Raw genomic sequence first — 13,732 nt, 5'->3', positions numbered from 1 at the left:
AAATTTGGATTTTCTTTGCTTTCCACTTCTGATTTCCTAATGTTTTTTGTTTAGTCACTTTGCCTTTATTTATGTATGCTAGAATTAAAAAGGAAATGTCTCTCGGTCCAAGTATTTTTCCTTGAAACAGCAAAACTTCAATCTAGGGATAAAAAAAAAAAAAAGAGAGTGCTTATTAAGCTTGTTTTACCGTCTTGGCCTTTAACATCATTGTACCTAGTCAAAGGTTTTTGTGTATGTACGATGAGGTAGAGATTTTCTTTCCACTGATAACTGCAGAAATAAGAAAAATACGGTGGCATTTGATGAAGAGATAGCAAAATTAAACCTTTTCAGAGTAAATAAAATTCTTGTTAAACAAACAAATGAATAAACTAAAAAAATATGTCATTTCCAATAATTAACCAGCTTATCTGAGGTCTCTGGGGGTCCTAACACATACACACACACACTTTGTCATCAGTACTGAACTATTCATAATTCCTGGAATATACCATGGGTTTCACACTTCTGGGTTTTGGACATTCCCTGTCCTCTTGTCTATAATGCTTTCTTCAGTATCTGCCTGACAAATTCCTATTCAAGACTTAGCTCAAGCAATTCCATGTTTGTGAAATCTTTGCTGCAACGCAACACTCACGCAAAATAAGGTCTAATCACATTTTACACACCCCCTCACTATCATTATCTGTTTATTGAATGCCTGACACACATAGGAGCTCCATAATGTTTGCTGAATAAATGACTGGCTAAGTGAATGAAGGACAGTCTTCGTCATCTAGTGCTGCTATAACAGAAATACCACAAGTGGATGGCTTTATCAAAGAGAAGTTTGTTCTCCCACAGTCTAGTAGGCTACAAGTCCGAATTCAGGTGCCAGCTCCAAGGGAAGGCTTTGTCTCTCTGTTGGCTCTGGAGGAATGTCCTCGTCATCAGTCTTCCCTTGGTCTGGGAGCAACACAGCTCAGGAACTTCAGGTCCAAAGGATGCACTCTGCTCCCAGTACTGTTTTCTTGGTAATTTGAGGTCTCCATGTCTCTCTGTTTGCTTCTCTTTTATATCTCAAAAGAGGTTGGCTTAAGACACTACCTAATCTTGTAGGCCTCATCAGTATAACTGCCACTAATCCATCTTATTATATCATAGTGATAGGATTTACAACACATAGGGAAATCCCATCAGAAGATAAAATGGTAGACAATCATACAGTCATACAAGGGAATCACGACGTAACCAAGTTGACAGACATTTTCGGTGGACACAGTTCAATCCATGACAAGCACCGATGAACCTATCTGGGTTCAGAGGGATGGAAAAGGGGAGCCTGAGGCTTGGAATGGCTTTTTATTTTTTTAAAAAAAGAATCCACTAAATTGTACAATTTGAAGGGTACCATGCAACTGAAAGGTTGGCTATTCAAACACATTCAGTGGCTCTACAAGAGAAAGATCTGGTGATCTGCTCCTGTAAAGATTACAGCCTAGAAAATCCTATGAGGCAGTTCTGTTTCGTCACATGGGATCTCTATGAGTTGAAAATCGACTCGATGGCACTCAACAACAACATGTATGATACGCTGAATAACGGTCCCCCGAAATGCCCAGGTCCTAATCTTTGGAATCTGTGAATGTTACCTTACAGGGCAAAAATGACTTTTCAGATGTGATTATGTTAAGGATTTTTCAATGAGGAGGGAATCCTGGATTATCCAGCCCAATGATGCCCTTATAAGAAGAAGACAGAGGAAGATTTGACAGATGAGGAAAAAGACAGTGTGGTGATGGGAGCAGTGAGAGAAAAGGCAATGTGATGCAAGGCCATGAAACAAGAGATGAAGATAGCCTCCAGAAGTTCAAAAGGCTAATAAACAGATTCTCTTCCTGGAGTCTGTTGAGGGAGTGTGGCTTTGCTGACACTTTGATTTCAGCCCAGTGAGACCCAATTTGGATTTCTGACCTTCACAACTATAAGAAAATAAATGCATATTCTTTCAGGTCACCAAGTTTACGGTAATTTGTTACAGCGGCCATAGGAAAACTGACACACCATGGAAGACCTATTCTCCATTGGACCTCAAAGTCTTCTCACAACCAGCTATGACATAGTGACTGGAGTAGTAAGGAATCAGTAGCAGTTTAGGAGCCAGTTGGCTTGGGGCCAAGTCTTGACTCTACCATTTTTTAGCTATTTTAATCCAAACCACTGGATCTTACTTTCCTGAGGTTAAAATTATAGGTGCCCAGTCCATTTCATGAAGTTGTTATGAATGTCACATGATGTATACAAAAGCAAGATGTTAATTGTAACATAAATGTAAACTATCATTACAAAAAAATTTTTTTTTATTTTTGGATTTAGGAATTGAAGGCTTCTGGTAAAATGTAAATGAGCTTCATTTGATCATTAACATTACAGTTCAGTAACACCTTATATATATTTGTCGAGGGAATAAACAAATGAAAAAAGAAAGGAAGGAAATTAACCAACAGATTCTTGTTAAGAATGAGTCACAGGAAAAGTAAAAACTGGAAGGAGATAAAGCATTTGGCAAAGTTGAGGACGCAGTGTCCCAGCTATGCTGGGGATGGAGAACTACAGTAGTGGCAATGTGGAAGAGGAGTGTTGCGTGAGAAGTGGGTCTAGGGCAGGTTCCTAAATAAAGCTGGTATTTGGCTAAAGACTAAAGGAGAAGGTAACTGAGAGACAGTGGTAGAGTGATCAGAGGGAGAGGAAGAAGATCAGAAAACAGCATTGTGGCAAAGGAAGAGAACATTTCAAAAAAAAAAGGAAGAAGGAAATGATTATTAGTGTCAAGCGCTGCCTGTGGGTTAAAAAAAAAAGAAAAAAAGACGGCCTAAAAAAATGTCTGTTGGGTTTACTGACATTTACTGTCATTAGTGGTCAGTGGAGTAGGAGGTTGAGGGGTGGGGGTAAGGAGGAGGGTGGGGTGGTTCCCTTCTTTAACTTAGGTTTATTATTGTTAAGCCCTTTGAGCATTTTCCTAGTTCTTTTCCTGCTTCATCAGCTGCCTTTCCTGGCTTCATTTCTGACTTTTCTTCCTCTTCCCTCCTTCAACTCTGATGTTTTCTCTATCTTACATCTTGGTATTATCAGCTCTGCACAGATACATTCCCTGTATAACCTTACTTCATCCCAGATTCTTAATTATCAGGCCTCTGGGTGACAGACACCTTTAATGCTGATCTCCAGCCAGGTAACTGTTCCTGGGATGCTTCTCCAGGCATCTTCCAGAGTAGTCAGCCATGAACTAGGGCCAACACTTGAGTTTAATCTACCTTCCATGACCCTATCATGTCTAGTAAACTTCATATGTACTCTCATTTGGGTGTTTTCCTCCCAGAATTAACTTCCAGAAACCCAGAAGAGAACAGAGGGCCCTGTTAACTGCAGTAGAATACAAAAAAAAAAAAAAAAAAACTGTCGCCATTGAGTGGATTCTGACTCATAGTGACCCTGTAGAACAGAGTAGAACTGCCCCATAGGGTTTCCAAGGAGTGGCTGGTAGATTCAAATTGCTGACCTTTTGTTTAACAGCCAAACACTTAAGCACTACACCATCAGCAGATTACAATTCACAGGTAGAGTCCAGCTCCTTAGTAGAAAGGATCAGAATTGAAAGTGTGCTTGGTAAATAGAAAAAGTGGCCAAAGACAGAATAAGGCTCAGTTAAAAGGGAGAAAGTTAGGTAGCAACACAAACCCCTTGATCACCAGATGAGGATGGGCTGTCTGCATATGTGCAAATTGGGCAGAACAAGTTCCTGAGGTCCTTGTGGGTAACGTGCTGACCACGGTAGCACGTTAGCGATGTAGCTCAGTCAAACATGTAACCACAATTCCTGGATATACAAATAGGAGAGCCGCAGTAGAACTTGTGAGGTCATTCAGCAATTATTAATGCTTTGCAGTGATCAATAATAAAGTATCCTTTCCAACTCTAAGCTACAGCCAAAGAGGGATGTGAAGATTTTGAACAAGGTTTAGATGAAAACCACATAGATGAGTAAAAGTGCAGAAAGTAATGATTAAAAGGAGATGTAAAAGATACTGAGATTTCTCAGCCCAGAAACAAGAAGACTAAGGAGAGATTTATTAATGCTCTTTAACCAAAAAAAGGTATCTTGGGAGATAATGACCAGTGATTATCAGTAAATTAGAGAATGAAAGGAAAGATATTTAGATTTTTCATATATTATTTAATACTAGAAATGTCTTGGTCATAAGAAAATATTTCTTAACAGTAAGAATTGTTATAAACTGGAATGGTTTACTGAGAAGCACTTTAAAAATAACATGTTTTTTATTATTTAAAGTGATTTTAGCCTGATTCAGCCTAAGGCTATGAGCATGGGGAATATAATCATTCATCATTTATTCAACAAATACTTATTGAATGCCAACCATGTGCCAGGCACCATTCCAGACCCAGAAGTTAACCAACAAAGTCTCTGTTCTCATGAAGTTTATATTTTAGTAAGGGAGGTAGACTCTGTCTCTCTAGGTCTAGCTCTATCTGTCATCCATCCATTCATACATACTTATGTAATGTTAGATAGTGCTAAGCTAAGCTCTATGAAGAAAATAAAAAAGATAAGAGAATAGAGAGTAACATGGCTGATACTATTTTAAATAGAGTGGTCAACAACGTTTCTGCAAGGAAGGAGTATTTAAGCAAAGATGGATGAATCAATAATAGCTAATATTTATTAGGCACTTACTATTGTTGTTGTTAAGTGCCATCAAGTCAGTTCTGACTCATAGCAACCCTATAGGACAGAGTAGAACTGCCCCACTTCCAGGAGTGGCTTGTGGATTTGAACTGCCGACCTTTTGATTAGCAGCCAAGCTCTTAACCACTATGCCATCAGGGCTCTGGGCACTTACTAGATGACCAAAACCAACCAAACCAGTTGCCTATGAGTCATTCTGATAGGACAGAGTAGAACTGCCCCATAGGGTTTCCAAGTAGTGAATAGTGAATTTGAACTGCCAACCTCTTTGGTTAGCAGCTGAGCTCTTAACCACTGTACCACCAGGGCTCCTACTAGATGACATTGTGTTAAGCTCTGCATTTAATCACAATAATAACTTATTTTACAAATGAGAAAATTGAGATTTAGAGGCAAAATAACTTGCCCAGGGCCACACAGCTAGTAAAACTCACAAACCCTGCCTAAATCTTGCTTTTTCGCTAGGTACTATTAATATACATATTAAACTTTAATATTAATGCTAATCTATTAAAGGTGAGCCCTAGCTGGGTACAGAGTTTTTATTTATTTTTAATGGGTAGTACCTATGTAATTGAGGAATTTAAAGAACTCCAGTGTCCCTGTGCAGTCTTGAGGACCAGTTGCCTCTTGGTTCCAAGGCACCACCAAGACCAGACACTTTACTGATCTCAGTCAAGCCCAAAAGGCAGGTCATGAGACCCATAGCAACTTTTGCTCTATAGTGTGAGCAACCTCACAAAAGATGCCAGATCATTTCTGTAGCTGGAAAAGAGTACAGCACAGCCTGAGGCAGCACTTTAGTGGAACATCCTTCACCAGGGTTCTGAGGGGCAGAGCACCAGGTCCACCCTCCTGCCCCACACGAGGCTCACAATGGCCTTGGGGTGTCTTTAGTGGCTGGGGATTAAATCTAAACTTTTGTTCAGAGAAACCGCTGTTTTATTCAAATACATTCATGTCCTAGGCATCTATAAAATCTTCCTGGGGCTCACTACATTTTAATAAATGTCTTATTTAAATGAGGAAGGAGAAAGTTTGTTACACATCATTCCTATTGTTTTATTCAAGAAGATGAATTCTTTTCTCCCAAAGCAAACAATTTCCAATATTACCTCACAAAAAAATGCTTAGGCTTTAGTTTGGAAGTTGTGTTCTTTACACATAACTCCTAAATTGAAGCCTAACCATAGTTTGAAGATTCTTGACGGTAGATGGCTTGTCTATGCTTTACTCTTTGACTAAAAAGTGTAAGGTTAGTTTATGAGTAAATGTTCTTTTCCTTCTACTTTTATCTCATTTCCCTAAAGACCTTTACTATGAAGATTAAAGACAAACAACCTGAGTGCTTTAGTAAAAGAAAATGTTCTTACTTTAAACTCAGTTCCTCCTCAGAAATAATTTGGTGGATTTACCATTCTCTATTATTTGAATAATTTGAGCAAAATTAAATAGATTTTTTCTTATTGTTTTAAAACTGACTAGTTTGCTTAATAGCGATTGTCACTAGGTATATAGTTTTCACCACTAAATTTCCTTTTGTTTTTGGTTGTTTTCCTAATTGACCAAAGACACTGGATTCTAATTTTTCTTGAATGGTGATCAGGACTCAGACTGTTATATAATCTCTCCTCCCTGCCCCTTTACCCAGTTCAGAGTGAAACTATCAAATGCAAAAGTGGGGGAAATACTACAGTAAAGGTTATTTTTCTTTGTATACCTTAATATGATGATGCAGGGAACTCTTAAAAATATAATTTAAACATTTTTTTTCTCTTAAGTTAAAACACAATAGAGTTACAAAATAGTGTTAGAGATTTCCAGGGTAAACAAGTTTATCTGCATTCAGTATTCTCCCATCTCCTGGAAGCAATGTAAAAACAAGAAGAGGAATGGAAAATAGAGATGCAGGCTTCCTTTTCAGTGAAATCTGAGAAAGAGGCCATAAGCAATTTATTTGAATAGGAGTCAGATGGGAAGAAATGGCAGATTTTAAAAATTGCCTTAAGAAATGACAAAAAAAAAAAAAAAACTTTCTAGAGTTGAAGAACAGGCAGAAGCTATAGCCCTTGGCTATGAAAGATGGCATGTATAAATGTGGGTGAAGTAGGATGGAGGCAGAAGTTTCCCTTAATGGTGACTAGAGTCAAAGGAGCAGAGATAGTGGAGTTACATGAGGAATCACAGAGAAGACATTGCAGGAAATAGTCTGGCTTTGTGGTAGAGAACCTTTGCTTTGTAGCAATCAGCGAGGCTGGCATGATGACTTTCCAATCTTTAGGAACATCTAGTGAAGAGCTGATGGAGAAAGCCAAGACTTATTCCAAAATTTTAAATAAAAACAAAACAGAAAAAACTGGTCCAACATTCAAAGAAGAAGAAGGGTCACAAAGAAAAATGCAAGAATTTAGGGAAGAGATGATAAATCAGCAAGAGGAGCTAAAATGTGAGCTAGAACTCAGGAAAGAAGTTGAAAAAATTCATCATAGAAATGAAGATGAATTTAGGGGAAACACAAAGGTGAACATTGTGGAAAACACAATAAGAGACAAAGAATAAAAATGATAAGGCAAGTAAAATGAAATGGATATAAAGAGTTATAAAGGATTAGAGGAAAAATGGTATAGAAGTTAGGCGAGAAGGTCCAACACAGGCAAAACCGGAGTCCTCTTTTCCCCAGTATGAAAATGATGGAACAGAAAAAAAAAAATTTAAAGATATAGTAAAAAAGATTTTTTTTTCTTTTTCTGTATAAGAAGATGACTTGAATTTCTGTATTAAAAGTTCCCAATGTGTAGCAGAGAAAATAGAGCTAGAATGGCCAATACTGAGATATATCCTAGTAAAGTTATTAAATTTTAAAGAGAAAGAGAAATTCCTTTGGGAAGCCAGGTATAAAGATGAGGTTGGTTTAAAGGGGAAAAATCATTCTGGCTTCAGATTTTTCCACAGCAATATTCAATACAAGGAGACAATGAAGTAATACCTGTAAAAAAATACCTATATCTTGCAAGACTAATTCACTAATTCAGTCATTCACTTACAAATATCTATTGACTGTCTACTTTGTGTCAGGCACCATCTAGCTACTGGTAATATTGCTGTGAGGAAAAATTAGATTAAAAATCCTTGCTTCATAGAATTTACAGCCTAGAGAGAGGAAACACAAAAAAAAATGAATAAAACAAGTACCTCAAATTGTGATACATAGTATGGAGAAAAACAGAGAAAAGGAATAAAACATGCAGATGGTTGTGGTTGCTACTGTGAACAGTGGTCAAGGAATGTCCCTCTGAGAAGGTAACATTTGAACAAAGTCTAGAAGGAGATGGGAAAGGAGGTTGCAAACATACATGAGAGAAATATAAGAGTAGCTATGACATAAAAGTGTGTCTGACATATTGGAGGAACAGCAAGGAGATCAGTGTTCCTGAAGCAGTGATCAAGGGGTAGAGTAAAAGAAAATGAGATCGCAATGGTAACCCTTGTAGGCCATTGTAAGGAGTTTGGCTTTTCCTCTAATTGAGAAGGAAGTCGTTGGGAGATTTTGAGCAGAAGAGGGATAGTATCTGAGTTTAAAAAGGATTAAACTGGTTTCTATGTGGACAATGAACACTAGGGCAGGGGTTAAGGGAGTCAAGGGCAGAAAATATTTTAATAATCCAAACAGCAAATAATGGTGGCCAGGGTACTACTGGAGGTAGTAAAGTAAGTTTTTGAGGTAGAACTGATAGTTTTTGTTATGGGCTGCATAGCTGTGGGTGAGAATCAAACAAAAGTCAAAGATGAATCTAGGGTTTTTGCTTGATTCACCAGATGCATGGAGTTACCATTTACTGAGTTGTGGAAGACCAAAGAAAGAGCAGATCTGGGAGGGAAGATCAAGAGTTTGGTCTTGATAATGTAGACCTTGGCAAGTCTGTTGTATATCTGTCTACTGCTGCTATTATACGAATACCTTAAGTGGGTGACTTCAAAGAAAAGAAATTTATTTTCTCATAATTTTCTCATTTATTTACTCATAGTTCTGTAGGCTAAAAGTCCAAATCAGTGTCCAGCTGTATGGATTCCTACCTTGTCAGTAGCCCTAGGCATTCTTTGGTTCCTTAGCTTTCCTTGGCTTGTAGATGTTCCTCACATGGTGTCTGTCTTCCCCTGTGTGTGTGTGTGTGTGTGTGTGTGTGTGTGTGTGTCTATTCTGATCTTTTTATAACTCAGAAGCGATTAGGTTTAGGATCCACGCTACACTGGTATGGACTCAACAGACTGATTACATTGGATTGCATTATGGAAGGTTGATTACATCACCCCTATGCAGCCCATAACAAAAGCCATTAGTTCTACCTGTACATCAAGTGTACATTACATTACATTGTAGAAGGTAATCTGCTCTACCCAAGGACACAAGATTTATCACATATAACTACTCCATGATAACAACTAGACTAGTGAAGTTGAAAGCCTGACTTGGTGGGTTCAAGAGAGAATGGAGGAGAGGAATTGGAGACAGAGAGTATAGACAACCTTTTGAGAAGTTTTGCTGTAAAGGGGAGAAACAAATGTTGCAGAAGCTGAAGGTAAGTTGTGGAACTAAGACATACATTTGTTTGTTTTAAGATGTAAGAAATTATAGCATGTTTGCATGCTGAAAGGAATGATCAAGTAAGGAGGGGAGAAGTTTATGATGCAGGGGGGAGAGGGCAGAATTGCTAGTTACATCCCTCAGTAGATGAAAAGAGAATGAGATCCAGTGGACAAGTGGAGGGGCTGGCCTTCACGAGGAGAATGGACAGTTCATCCATGGTAACAGTGTAAGGCAGGTACACTGGGACAGATGCAGGTGATGGGTGGAGGTGGTGGTTGGAGCTTGTGGAATTTCTCCTCTGATGGCTTCTACTTTCTTAAGAGTGTGAGAATGAGGGAGGGAATTTAAAAACATTCAAAAGGTAAGAATTGATGTATATTTCCGTAATGTGATAAAAGAATCTTCCTCAATCCTAAATTCATCCCCATGCTTTACAGAAAACTATCATGAGGAAGAGATGGACAAGAAAGTATATCAACTCTAATACCAAATGGCAAATAGTAATATTAGTCTAAACTGAGGGTGTGTGAAGCCAGAGAAGGGAGTGTTTTATTCTTCCTGAGACAATCAAAGAAGGTTTCACAAAGTAGGTGAAATTTGGAACAGCACTTGAAGGATAACAGTAATGGTAAGGGCTAGGCACTGTTTTAAGCTTTTAGTCTTCATAATGGCCACCCTATGAGAAGTAGGTACTATTATTGTCCCCATTTTACAGATAAAGAAATGAGGCAGGGACACAAATTAATCTGCCTCCAGAGCTCACTGTCAATCACTTCTCTGATCTTATCTTTTTCAGACTAAAACTATCACAGTTTTCTTTTTTTTTTTAGATTTTCTTTTTTTAAATTGTGCTTTAGGTGATAATTTACAGCTCAAGTTAATTTCTCATATAAAAATTTGTACAAATATCATTATGTGAGCACACTCCCCCTTTCCACCCTGGGTTTCTTGTGCCTGTTCAACCAGTTCCTGTCCCTTCCTGCCTTTTCATCCTGCCTCTGGACAGGAGCTGCCCTAAAACCATCACCATTTTTAAACTGTCTTCATAACTTCCTTTTTGTCCCTCTGTAGTCTGTCTGCCTTGTTTACGTGTCAGAAGACTGGAGAATTTTACTTCAGATAGACATTTTGATTGATTTCAACCCAGCCTGCTCATTAGAGTTATCAGGGGAGCTTTTAGAAAATCCCAAGTCTCGGGCTGCACCTTCAGGGATTCTGATTTAATTGGTCTTGATTGGAACTCAGGCATCAGTGATTTTTCAAAATCATTCCCCAAGTGATTCTAATGTGCAGCTGGGTTTGAGAACTACTGACTTAGGTGAAAGAGGAGAGTCCTGAGGGATAAAGATTTCATACTTTCAATACTATTAGTGATCCATCGCTTTGGGTTAAGCATTTTCTCTCAAAATGGAAATACTCTTCTGGGGTTGGAACAACATATTAAAGCTAGAAAAATCTTAAGTTTTAAAAATCACTAGGGGATTGGTATTATAGCAGTGTAGGCCTAAAAAGGGAAAGTGCAATAGGAATCAGAGCAGTCAATGCTGAATAGAAAGCCAAAGAATTTCTCTGTATTTAGTCAAACCTATGACATCAGTTGAAATGTTTATTAATGCAATCAAGTAATTGACTCTAAGAACAAACCAACTCCTAAAATAATCTAATAATAACTCTAAAGAACTTTCAAGATCATATTTTGGCTAGTAAAGGACACAGACTGCTAGGCTATAAGCTTCGTGAAGGCAGGTGTTCTGTCTTGCTGTATCCCTAGCAAGTACTTAAAACATAATACTTAAAACCTAGTAGCCATTCATTAAATGAATGAAATCTGTTAACTGACTTGTCTGTGTGAAATGCTTTTGCCAATAAAGGAAACAGATTTGCTGACTGGGTAACAGTCTTTGCCAAACCATTATATGAACATTGTATAATTTAATGCAATTTATTTTTCCATCCCCCTTTATTAAGTGAGATTTTTGTACTCGACAGCACTGGGTTTTATTAAATGAGATTTAGATTTTTTCCATTTTTTTGTCTTGTTTTTGCTATTAAAAACATTATTGCAAAGAACAGCTTTGTGTTTGCCTGTACACTTGTACAAGAGTTTCTCTAGAAGTAAAATTGCTGGGTTGGGGATATATGCATATATATATATATATATCCCATTGCCATAGAGTTGATTGCAACTCATAGCAACCCTATAGGACAGAGTAGAACTGCCCCATGGAGTTTCCAAAGAGCACCTGGTGGATTTAAACTGTGAACCTTTTGGTTAGCAGTAGAGCACTTAACCACTACTGTATCAGGGTTTCATTTTCATATAAATATATATACATAGTTTTCCAACTTTATATTCCAAACAAAACACAAAGAAGGAAAAGAGTGTAAATGTGACTACCTTAAAATTTAAAAGTTCTGTAAAACAAAAGATACAATAAACAAATGTAAAACACTCTGTAACCCTTTCACTTCCTTCCAGTGCCTATAAAATATACATAAACAAACTCAAAGTTCTAAGTTCACCTTTTGTAATCAGCTCACAAAATGGTTGAGAGACCTGGCCCCCCACCCCGCCACCCCCCTGTTTTGTTTGTCTTTGCCCTGTGAAGCTGCTTAAGAGAATAGTAACATCTCCAGATGGTTCTTCAGAAAAGGTTGGCTGATGCCAGTTAGGCTGTGATCCAGGAAAGAATGACCTAAGATTCCAGGTGCTCATTCTGCCATTTTTCCAAAGTCATTTCCCAGTCCACAGAGGGTGGGGTAGCACGCAAGGCAGCTGGAAGCTTCTCCCTAGTGCTGCTGTCTTTCCTTGCCCTGGGAACAACTTTGTTATTGTTGTTAAGTGCCATCGAATCAGTTCCAACTCATAACAACCCTATATACAACAGAACAAAACATTGCCCGGTCCTGTGCCATCCTCACAATCATTGTTATGCTTGAGTCCATTGTTGCAGCCACTGTGTCAATCTATCTCGTTGAGGGTCTTCCTCTTTTTCACTGACCCTCTGCTTGACCAAGCACGATGTCCTTCTCCAGGGACTGATCTACCCTGATAACATGTCCAAAGTATGCGAGACGAAGTCTTGCCATCCTTGCTTCTAAGGAGCATTCTGGCTATACTTCTTCCAAGACAGGTTTGTTTGTTCTTTTGGCAGTTGATAGTATATTCAGTATTCTTCGCCAACACTGTATCTCAAAGGTGTCAATTTCTCTTCAGTCTTCCTTATTCATTCTCCAGCTTTCACATGCATATGAAGTTATTGAAAAAACCACGGCTTGGGTCAGGCGCACCTTTGTCTTCAAGGTGACATCTTTGCTTTTCAACACTTTAAAGACGTCTTTTGCAGCAGATTTGCCCAGTGCAATGCGTCTTTTGATTTCTTGACTGCTGCTTCCATGGATGTTGATTGTGTATCCAAATAAAATGAAATTCCTGACAACTTCAATCTTTTCTGTTTAACTGATGTTGCTTATTGGTCCAGTTGTGAGGATTTTTGTTTGCTTTATGTTGAGGTATAATCCACGCTGAAGGCTGTGGTCTTTGATTTTCATTACTAAGTGCTTCAAGTCCTCTTCATTTTCAGCAAGCAAAGTTGTGTCATCTGTATAACGCAGGTTGTTAATGAGTCTTCCTCCAATCCTGATGCCCCATTCTTCTTCATATAGTCCAGCTTCTCAGATTATTTGCTCAGCATACAGATTAAATAAGTATGGTAAAAGGATACAACTCTGATGTACACCTAGTTTTGGCAAAACTGATGGTCAAGCTGTCCTGGGCAAGAGAATTCTCACCAAAGCTGATCATATATACTTGCTTTTCCTACTTTTTGAAACATTAATTGTAAGATTTTTGTCCTCTTGGCTTTAATCCAATAACTCAGCATCAGAATAGAAATATCTGGCTGCTCTGGGAAGAATAAACTGTTAAGAGGGCATGAATGGAAGCAGATAGACTTTGTTGTTATTAACTGCTGTCGAGTCAGCGCTGGCTCATGGTGACCCTGTGTATAACAGAAGGAAATGTTGTCTGGTTCTGTGCCATGATCGTGACTGTTGGTTTGTCCTCAAAAAGAAAAAAAGAAAAACAAACCTGTTGCTGTCGAGTTGATTACAACCCATAGTGACCCTACAGGGCACAGTAGAACTGCCCCATAGGGTTTCCAAGGCTGTAAATCTTTATGGAATCAGACTGCCAGGTCTTTTCTCCCATGGTATGTCCTAGTCAGGAGTTACTACAATAATCTTGGCTAGAGGTGATGGTGGGTCGGACCAAGATAGTAGCAGTGGCAGTGATGGGAAGTACTTAGATTCTAAATATTCAAAGGCAGTATGAGTTGATGATAAGAGTGAACGTGGGATATGAAAGCAATAGCCCTAAGGTTTGGGGCATTTGGAGG

This window comes from Loxodonta africana, chromosome 4, assembly GCF_030014295.1.
Source record: "Loxodonta africana isolate mLoxAfr1 chromosome 4, mLoxAfr1.hap2, whole genome shotgun sequence".
In the NCBI taxonomy this organism is placed as follows: Eukaryota; Metazoa; Chordata; class Mammalia; order Proboscidea; family Elephantidae; genus Loxodonta; species Loxodonta africana.
This window is presented reverse-complemented; position numbering follows the sequence as displayed.